Source organism: Podarcis melisellensis (assembly GCF_964234715.1).
Source record: "Podarcis melisellensis genome assembly, chromosome: 8".
NCBI classification, from domain to species: domain Eukaryota; kingdom Metazoa; phylum Chordata; class Lepidosauria; order Squamata; family Lacertidae; genus Podarcis; species Podarcis melisellensis.
Window position 1 is genome coordinate 73,921,244 of NC_138540.1, and position 8,744 is coordinate 73,929,987.

At 43.6% G+C, this 8,744-nt stretch overlaps 1 long non-coding RNA gene across 2 annotated transcripts; it reads right to left on the reverse strand.

Moving 5' to 3' along the window:
- Window positions 1–780: 780 nt before the first annotated feature.
- LOC309374895 lies at window positions 781–7,156 on the reverse strand. Of its 2 annotated transcripts, XR_014170755.1 has the most exons (6): window positions 7,085–7,156; window positions 6,242–6,265; window positions 4,011–4,131; window positions 3,955–3,974; window positions 2,266–2,316; window positions 781–982 (listed from the first exon to the last, which is right to left on the reverse strand). It is a non-coding gene; the product is annotated as an uncharacterized lncRNA (long non-coding RNA). The 2 variants fall into 2 exon arrangements; XR_014170756.1 differs by having other exon boundaries at window positions 3,955–4,131; window positions 7,085–7,155.
- Between the last annotated feature and the right edge of the window lie 1,588 nt (window positions 7,157–8,744).

An 8,744-nucleotide genomic window follows, 5' to 3' on the forward strand; every position in this document is an offset into this window, starting at 1 on the left:
CTGCGAATGGGCTTCACAGACCTAGCAAGAGGCAGAATTCCAATGGAGGAGGTGCAGCTGCTGTCGAGCCCTTTCTCCTTACTGATGCTTCAACCTCAGTCCTAGATCGCAGGAAGGAATAATAGGAAGTGCCTCAGAGACAGCTTTCTCTGCCCCACTGAGGGCCTCATCACACTTTAGGAAGTGGAGAAGCACTCAAACAAAGCCTGATGAGAAGACTCATGTCTTCTCCAAATACTCCAGGAAACACAGTGAGGAAGGAAGTGACCAAGAGGACACAGGAGCACCACCACATCATGTTACAGACCTGTGCCTCCCTGTCATAGGAGGCTGCTCTGTGCCACAAAAGCATAGTTAAACTATGGAACTCATTTCCATGGGTGGCAGTGATGACCACCAACTTAGTGGGCTGTAAAAGAGGGCTGAACAAATTCATGGTGCACCAGCCTGTCAACGGCTACTAGCTTGGAAGGTTGTCCATGGGGAAATGTATTTCTGATAAAGGTTCCCCCATTCCTGTTCTGTGTGGACACCTACAGTCAGAAGCAAACATTTGGTCTTTAGAAATGCCAAACCCAGGACTGTAAGTGGATGATTTCCTGGTTGTCATTGCTCAGTTGCTTCCAGGAGATTTGGTTCAAGAGATTTGGTTCTCCATCCCACCTTGGCTCTATGTATCACAAATGACTAAGGTGGGAGCACGATCATTTCTGTTGCTGAGGATTTCTTTGGCCATATTCATACAGTTGTGCCAAATAAACAGACCCCACACATTGGAAATTGGATGCTTGCTAATTTTTATTGTTTCGAAGCTTTCCTCAACCCAGCAGACAAGACGGAACAAAAACCATTCATGAGCAACTTATGATCACTATCACCACGGCAACTCTGGTTGTTTCACGATGCGATTTGTTGTCTTTGATTAGCAGGGAGAAGGATAGCTGATCCAGTGGCCAATTCTTGCTTTAGATTTAAGTGAATGCTGAAAAGAGAGAAAAAGCCGCAAGCTGAGAGTTGTGCAAATAAATCTCGGCTTTCAGAGATCTGCACTTGTTGACGGTTTGCTACTAGACCAAGTTCAAGTTGTTTCTATTAATATATAAAACATTTAACAACTTGGGACTGGTTTACCTTCAGAATTGCCTTACCTCATATATTCCCACTCAGCCCCTTTGATCTGTGGGACTGGCACTGTTATGAGTGTCACATGATATCCACTGCTCATTTACTGTCCTCTTTTTAGTGTCTGCTACAAACATTTTTGTTTAGACAAGTCTACCCAGTCACATAGAACGTTGATGTATGTCTTAATTTCCTTTTCATTTATAGCTGATTTTATTATTTATGTTTTAAATATGTGCTTTCAACTGTTTTTGCTGATAATTTTATAGTTTTTCTCTCTCTTTGTAAACTGCTTTGAGATGTGTGTGTTTTTACAATCAAGCAGTGTAAAAAATTCAATGTGGGCAAAAGGGTTCTCATTCATGGTTGATCTGGGACTGTCAGCATAAATCATGTTTAGGAGCCATTTGCTAGAATACACACATCATCCTTCTGTTCATTTCCAGTTTTCAGGCTCTGAGTGCTGTTGCTTATGCAAGAAGAAGGAATCAGCAGACTTGGGAAACTCTTGAGTGTTTTCAAAAGCACATAAAAGCTTAGGGGAGAAAGACCCTAAAGGGGAAATGCACCAATAACTTTGCTCATGGTCAGGGGGTACATGATTCAGAGTGACTGTTGTGGGCAAAACTGGGGAGGGGGCAAAGAACAGAGAATATGATGTAGTAACTCGAATCCTAGAGAGCAGCATTTTATGCAGCCTTTCAGGTTTGCCTCATCTGCAACAGAAGCCATTTCTGGTGATAAGAGTCATTCTTTGGCTGTTCCCGTAGGAACCCCAACTGTGCTGCCCCCATGGTAGAAGAAAGGAAGACACACAAAACACAAATATGTAGTACACACTGGCTCTGTACTCATTTAACAGTCATAGCTCCCAGTGTCTCACAAAACAATGCTCAAATCCTGAGAACTGTAGTTTAGTGCTGGGAATTCTGTAAGGTATCTCATCTACCCCACAGATCTGCCGCTCCTTTGATGCTCTAGGGAGAAAGGATGATGTCTTGATGTCAATACACATTGGGGTTTGGGGAAGGCAGAGCATAAGAATGAATGAAGTTTGTTAAAATACAATTAAGCTGGGTTTAACATTGAAGGCTACTGGATTTATTTTTATTTTAAGCAGACCATCTGTATTAGAGAACTTACAGGTGGTGGGGTCCTTTCTGCTTACTCCTCATTCTCATTTACTGGTTCCACCTAAAGAGAGAACACAAGTTTTATTACATCCTCATCCTTATCTCTGGTCAAGCAGACTTGAAAATTAATTTTTTTAAAATAACTAAGAATTAATTGACGGGCCTACTGGTATCTTACAATTTCTCATTTTAAAATAATTAAGAAGCATCTAGTAGTCGCCAGCTGAGCAATCTCTCCCCCCTCCCCCGCCAGCTGCTCAACAGATGTAGGGCTGCCATACGTCCTCAACAACATGGGGGGAGCTCAACAACTTTGTCCAGATTTTCACTTTTAGGAATACGGAAACCCTATTATATATTTAAAGGTAAAGGACCCCTGACAGTAAAGTCCAGTCGCGAACAACTCTGGGATTGGGGCGCTCATCTCGCTTTACTGGCCGAGGGAGCCGACATTTGTTCACAGACAGTTTTTCTGGGTCATGTGGACAGCATGATTAAGCTGCTTCTGGCGAAACCAGAGCAGTGCATGGAAACACCATCTACCTCCCCGCCAGAGTGGTACCTATTTATCTATTTGCACTTTGGTGTGCTTTTGAACTGCTAGGTTGGCAGGAGCTGGGACCGAACAAAGGGAGCTCACCCCGTTGTGGGGATTCAAACTACTGACTTTCCGATATATTTACTTCTCAGTAAACTTGCACTAACTCCCATTCTCCTCTCCAAATGGAGATGTTCAAAGTGGTTGATGAAACACATTCAAAACAAATACAATTCAGCCTGAGCAGTGCTAAACCCATCTACCAGATTCAAGCACCTGCTGCTCTATTACCACCACAAAAGAGACAGTCATTTTTCCACAACTGCTTCCTGATGGTAGCACCAGAGTCTGATTGTGGCATAGCTGCAAGTGTATGTTTATTAAGATAAAAGAAATGCTTTTAACTTTATAGAGTGGGAGCACCACTTTCTGGCATGACCTCCCCCTAGATCAGAGGAGAACCTCAAGCCAGCAGTCAGGTGTCCGTGTGACTTTGCAGAAGTTAGCCCTTATGGAATTTATAGTCAAAGCAGTGGCGTAACATGGGTTGCCAGTCCCCGGGGTCACACGGAGCTGGGGTGGGAGGGAAATCGATGGAGTGCCCATGTGCATTCAACTGCCTAACAATGTCCGTGTCATCCAAGAAATTGAAGCTGCAGAGATAAGAAAAGATGAGTCATTCCGTTGTCTGCAGAGGTCACTTTCTGCTTTTCATGGAGAAGCTGTTTTCAACAGAGCCCAGCAGTGGACGTGCACAGCTGTATTGAGGCAGCACTGGGTGTTGAAATTTTGCACCCCTAACAATTTTGTGTCTGGGGTGACTGCCCCTGTGCCCCGCCCCCATGCTATGCCACTGATTCAAAGCAGTCCTCTGCTTGCAGGGTTGTCTGGTCCAAGCCCCTTCTAAAGATAATCAATGAGATGGGCTTGCAGAACAGTGACTGTGGTTTGAAGCTGCCCATTACGTTTTGCATGCACACATTTGAATGCCCATTTTGTTACTTCTTTTGTTCTGTTTGGCAGAGCTACATTTCCTCCCTGGCCAGCAGCATGTGAGTGACCTATGCCTGCACCTGGTAGCCAGAAGAGAGCCCCAAAAGCCAAGGATCAGAAGGAAAGGTAGGAAAGAGCGATCCATAAAAATGTGCCCTCATTTCTCACCTCATTCTTTTTGCCTTTGCCTTTGTCTTTGCCTTTGCCTCTGCCTCTGCCTTCGCCTTTGCCATGGCCATGGTGATGCTCATGGTGATGGTGATGGCCTTTGCCTTTGCCTTTTCCTCTGCCATGGCCTCTGCCTTGGCCGTTGCCACTTTCAGGCTGAGCTACCTCTTCTTCACTCTAGGAAGCAAAGAACAATTACTATTAAGGATGGAATGGGCAGCTGATTTGGTCCATCGTTCCTGGTTCATCGTTCCTGGATCACAGGTCTGTTTCCATCCTGTCTTGATGTTTCAAAGGAACGCATTAGAAGTCTGCATTTAATTGTACACATATTATATGAAGTTTCTTAAGAACGTAAAAACACCCTCCTCTCAACACATTCAATGCATTCAATAACTTTCTGATAGTAAGAGCTGTTCAACAGTGGAACAGACTCCCTCGGAAGGCGGTGGACTCTCCTCCAAGGGTATATAAGCAGAGGTTGGATGGCCATCCGTCTGGTATGATCTGGTTGAGATTCCTGCACAGCAGGGGGCTGGACTAGACCCCTGCGTTCCCTTCCAACTGGATGACTCTATGAGTCTATGATTCAACAGTAAGGTACATATTTTTGAATGCCTTTTTATGTTATAGCCATAATTTTCTGCACACATTTCCTGCACTGGAACCTGTGGTGCTTGAGACGTTGAACTTCAAATTCCCTCAGCCCCCACCAGAGCGGCAAGTAGTCTGGGGAGATGGGAGTTGTAGGTGTCCAACAACACTTGGAGCATTCCTAGCCTTGGGGAATATTAAAATTCAAATTTTCGCTATTTTGGGGATCTGAACATGAAAGCAGCTGTGTCCAGACAAAAATGTTATAATAGCAACCTGATCCTCCCTTTGTTGATCAAGGCAAAGAATCTCAGAATAGGACACTCTCCTCCCCAGTCAACCAAACTTCCAAACCCCTCCACAGCCTAACAAACCTCTCCCTGCCTCTTGTGGTCCAATGGCCATGTTAGCATTTTATTCCCATTCCAGGTAGCTTCAACCAATTGGGTTATTTGGAATTGTCCAAGGTCCTTCTTTTGCCTACCTTCTGCTTTGACCTGACTTAGCTTGTCTTCAGCAGATGCCACCTGCTGCCCCGGAGAACATCAAGCTACAATGGAACCACCCTATTCTCATTTCTTAGTGTTGCTGGTGCCTAAGGATTTTGTAGGTTGAGTGGCATATAAATAGAAACCTTTACATTCCCTATAATGCTCCAGATCTCACTGGAAGCTGTCTTTACACGTTCCCACAATGCTCCAGAATAGTGGGCACTAGGGGACAGAGTAAGAAAAATAAACAGCCCACAGATATGTACTGTCATTGAGTCAACCACATAATTGACATTTTGAAAGAGAAAATTGCTTTCAGTTGGCATAATGCACAATGGGATTATGTAAGAGAAGACTATGATGAGAGGGATAACAGGAAGGACTGCTTAGATCTGCCAGCCCTTTTGGTAGTCACTAGGGGTGCTACACTTGAGGAGGAAAATTGGGCTGTTCCTGTGCAGGTGTGTGTCATTTGCCAATGTGCTGCATTGCAACATGTTCACAAGATCTCTTTTTACCAGCAAAAGGGGGTTCTGAGGGATGAAAAATAAAACAATCCTGCTTTTCCATATACAACAGACAGGCAAGACTCTCTTGGCAGATGTTCTGAGTCACTGGGCATGAAAATCCCATCCTTGAGGTTGAAAGGCCTTTGTTATGTCAAATCCTGCATGCTAGACATTGTGGGAAATTAAAATGGTGGCTTGCAGATCCAGATATCAAGGCAGTGCTGGTGTTTCAGTGACACAGCCTGAGAGCAGGGCTGGCTCCCACAGGATGGTGTTGTATCAATGCCTGTGGATTGCCTCCTTTGGAATCATGGAGCGGAAATTAGGTCTTTTACTCCACCAATTAAAGGATAACTTGTATAATACTACATTGAGCCAATATGCACTTTGGACTAATGGTCCTCTTTCCCCATTGCTCAGCTGTGTTCAGGCTTACACTCCCTTTTCAGGATGCCAGGCAGATTGGCACAGCTCCACCCTGGGTTCTTTTGTGCCTTACTAACAGAACAGTGCGAATTCACTCTTCCATTATACAGCTGGATGTTCTTCCTCCTCCTTACATCTGTTGGCTTTTAAAAAATTCCATGGAAGCAGAATTCAAGGGAACCACAAAAGAGTTCCTCTGCCAGTTATTTTTTGTTTTTACACCATTGCAGTCCATTCATGACACAAACAGAGAAAACTCACAGATACTACCACCAATGGATCGACCACATCCTGAAAGAGAAAATTGCAGACAATGTATATAGTGCTTAACGCAGTTATATGACAGAGGAAGGTGATGATGAAAATGACAAGAGGAAAAGGGGGTGCTGGTCTCTGCCCCCCAGGAGCTTGCAAATCATAAGTCTACAACTGGTGGCAGTGACAAAGAGACACAAGCAGGGCTGGTCTAAGATGTTTTGGTATCTGGGCAATCTGCAAAATTCTCTCCTCCCCACCAGGGAAGGAGGGGTAAGTGAAGATCCACATTGTGAGCAAGGGGAGGAATAAAATAAACTACACCCAACAACTGAAGTGGGAATCTGAGGCCACTGCTGGGGTGGGGCTCTCAGTGTCACCAGCAGTGAGTGCATTCCTTGGATGCCAGACCTTCTGTCCCTGTGGATCCTGCTGCCCAAGGTTGTCACCTCACCTTGCCTAGTGGTGCACCTTCTGCCCTTGGCAGAAACATATCTCAAACTCAATGGATCGCCACAGTTGATCACTGTTATTGGATCTCTGTGGAAACCCACCTGAGACAAGGAATGCTCTTAATAACCTAGGGCAGTTTCACACCCTAGATTTAAAGCATATGACTTCCCCCAGAGAATCCTGGGAACTGAAGTTTCCTCTTCTCAGTTCTGTCAGTTCAGCCTTCCTTTCTATGGATAAATGGTCTTCCTCCTTCTTTTCCTCAATGACTTTTTTAAATATTCTGTGGTAACCCAATTAAGGGAAGAGAACAAACCAATGTGTTATTCGGCTCCTGATCCTTTTGGTGCTAATCTTATCCATTAAATAGGATACAAACACAGAAAGCCCACAGATACTCACCTCAAGTACTTCCTCCTGGAGAGCCTGAAAAAGAAAATGACCATCAGTCCCCATAGTGCCTACCAGAGTCAAACACCATGATTTCTTTGCCCCGGTGGATTTACGTTTCATAAAGCTGTGTGACCTAAGCTTACTGTAGACAGTCTACATCTTGGCTACCTAAAGAAGGCTTTAAAGAGACCTTGGGGAAGTTTTGGAGGCTGTTTGATAAGAGGCAACCTAGGAATTAATTGATCTCTTATTTGGTGGTGGCAAGGGCCTCAAACGAAGAAAGGCAAGGTGCAAGAAAGAGGTACACTACTTAACAGACAAGATACTAAGCTTTTCCTATATGCAACAACCACAGCAAGAATTTTATTAGTACAGAAGTGGAAACAAAAGGAATTACTGACAAAGGAAGAATGGCAATTGAAGTTAATGGCGAATGCGGAACTGGCCAAAATGAAGGGAAGAATGCGAGAACAGTGGGACCAGAAGTTCATCAAGGACTGGACTAAATTTGTAAATTGTTTGAAAGACAATTGTAGTCAATCAAACACATTGGTAGGATTGCAAGAAGCTTTGTAAGGAAAGGTATAAAAATCACCGCAGAGAAGAATAAGAAAATATGGTGCTTTGATGTTTTTGATTTGAAAGCAATGGTTAAGTAATGAAAATGCAGAAATTTGAAATGAAAGGTAGAAAATCATAAGGAAGGTTTGAAGGAAGTCATGGCCCTAAAAAGCCAAATTGTAACATATAAGAGGAGAAATTGTAATGGAAAGCATTATTGTAAAATTAATAAAAATGATATGGCGAAAAGAAAAGAAAAGAAAAGAAAAGAAAAGAAAAGAAAAGAAAAGAAAAGAAAAGAAAAGAAAAGAAAGGAGTACACTAATGCCCGTCCCTCAGGCAGCACTGGACCCAGGAAGGTGGGATATGGCCATTTCAAGGTCAGTTTCTGAGCCCTGGCTCAGGTGCACCTAGAAGTAATGAGCATGTTTTGCTCCCTACGCTGTGTTCCAACTTCACACTCCTTTTTCAGAATCCTAGGCCTATTTGCACAGTCCACCCTGGGTATTTCTTCTTCATCTCAGTTATAGTGCAGTGCGCATTTACTCTCTTATTACATGGAGAGAGTCTGATGTCCTATCTAGCCTATTCTCACAATATCCAACCAGAAACCTGCAGGAAACGCACAAGCAAGATTTGAGTCCAAGACCCCTCTCCTCTTCTGTGCATTCTGGCATAGAATGTATTCAGAAGAAATGCTCCCTCCATCTGTGGAATTTTAAGTAATGCCTCTGAAGCTTAATTAGAGGGGGGCAGGGAACCAACAAGAGGGTATTTCTGCAAATTAAGTTTCTTGACCCTGTTGTGGTCCTTACATGTCACAGAGAATGCACATACTTACATCCACATCCTCACCCAAAGTCTCCTGAAAGAGAAAAATGCCAGCAATCTTGAGAGTCATTTATTTTTATCTGCAGTATATTATTATTATTATTATTATTATTATTATTATTATTATTATGGCATAATGTACAATAGGGTTATATAAGAGAAGGACTGCTTAGATCTGCCAGTCCTTGTCATAGTGACTATAGTAGTCATTAAAGGGGCTGCACTTGAGGAGGAGGATCAGGCTGTTCCTGTAGTGGGGTGTGTGGGGTGTGTGTGT